The 1,804-nt window shown below is 39.1% G+C and overlaps 1 pseudogene; it reads left to right on the top strand.

Annotated features, from left to right (window-relative positions):
• Positions 1-678: 678 nt before the first annotated feature.
• On the top strand, positions 679-1,284 carry LOC123821081 (annotated as a pseudogene).
• The last annotated feature ends 520 nt before the right edge of the window (positions 1,285-1,804 follow it).

The following is a 1,804-nucleotide window of genomic DNA, read 5'->3' as shown; positions in this document are numbered from 1 at the left end:
AGATCAGAGAAACATGTTTTCTAGATAAGTAGTAGTGTGTGCTTATTCTCTGTAGTTATCGCACAAGCTAAAGTGAAAATTGAATGAGTTATAGTGTTTATGACACATTTGGTCATGACCTCAGGCAATATAAATATAATCCTGTTCAAGTTCACATGTTTCCTATGAATGTCTAAATTCATATACTCCAGAGGTCATTCTATCTTCCATCCTTCCTACCTTCCTCCTTTCCTTCCTTCCTTGTCACCCACCTACCTACTTAAATACCCACTCATATTTATACACACAACACACAGTATATGCATGCATATTGTTTTCTAGAGAATGAATTCCTTCTCAAGAGAGTAACACAGTATGAAGTGATGAAAAATATGATCTTTGGAGTTGAGAGTATGGCTTGGGTTCTGTCACTGACTAGCTGTGTTACCATGAGCTAGTAGCTTGTACATGACAAGCTTTAACAACAAAATTGTAATTCCCAAGAACAGGACCCAAACAATGAGATGAAGTACGCAAATGCTAAGCACGGTGTTTGGCATGAGAAAATAGTAAATAAATGGTGTTATTATCATTATTAATATATTCACTGATTACCAGTTACTGAGCTTGCTCCTATTCAGAAGTAAACATTATAGTCCCATGTAAACAGTTATAGCTCTTTGCAGCTGACACCAAGCCATGGGCATCTCTCGGGACAACTGGCACAAATGCTGCAAGACCAGGGGCAAGAGAAAGCCCTACCACAAGAAGCGAAAATATGAGCTTGGATGCTGTGCTGCCACACTGAGATTGGTCCCCACCCCATACACGCAGGCCACATACACACAGTCTGTGCACAAGGAGGCAACAAGAAATACCGAGCCTTGAGACCAGATGTGGGCGACTTCTCCTGAGGCTCAGAGTGTTGTATATGCAAAACAAGGATTATTGATGTTGTCTATTATGCATCAGACAATGAGCACAAGTGCCCATTGATAGCACCTTACCAAAAGTGGTGGGAGTTCCACTATGCACTGCCCCTGGACAGCAAGGTGGGGGCCATGCTGACTCCTGAGCAGAAAGAGATTTTAAACAAAAAACAATCAAACAAAATTCAAAAGAAACATGATGAAAGGAAAAGGAATGCCAAAGTCAGCAGCCTTCTGGAGGAGCAGTTCCAGCAGGCAAGCTTCTTGCACGCATCCTTCAAGACCAGGCAGATGTGACTGAGCAGATGGGTCCATGTTAGAGGGCAAGGAGCTAGAGTTCTAGCTGAGGAAAATCAAGGCCCAGGAAAGCAAGTGAATCTCTTTCCCTCCTACCTTAGCTTCATCTAAAAAAAAGTCATGATATGGATACAAACAAAATAGGAGATGTTTTAGGCTGTTACTCATAATTTAGATTTCCCTAGGAACTCACAGTTTTATGTTTGGTTTTGCTTGTTATTTTTTAAATGAAGATATGAAAACAATCATTTTCTACAGTTTGAGTTATTTGCTATTTTGTGGAGTCTGCATTTTCTTATTTCCTTAAGAGAAAGTCACTGTATGTGTTCAGATATTAAGATTTATTTGCATGCTGATTTTCTTTATTTCAGGGAACATTCTTGCCCTGGTTTTTTAAACATATACACACTCTACTTTCTATCACATGATGTATTATGTCTCAGATTCCAAACCCATAATTCTATTGAATCCTTTGAGAACTGGATCCTCCTAATACTCACCATTAATTTTGGTTTTATTTTTATATTTTCTACAATGAATGATTTATCACTAATCAGAAAAGACAGCAATCTAGTGCCTGACTCTTCCTTCTGCCATGC

The sequence above is a fragment of the Phyllostomus hastatus genome, unplaced genomic scaffold (assembly GCF_019186645.2).
Source record: "Phyllostomus hastatus isolate PE091 unplaced genomic scaffold, TTU_PhHast_1.1 phas_contig_38, whole genome shotgun sequence".
Classification (NCBI taxonomy): Eukaryota; Metazoa; Chordata; class Mammalia; order Chiroptera; family Phyllostomidae; genus Phyllostomus; species Phyllostomus hastatus.
This window is presented reverse-complemented; position numbering and strand designations above follow the sequence as displayed.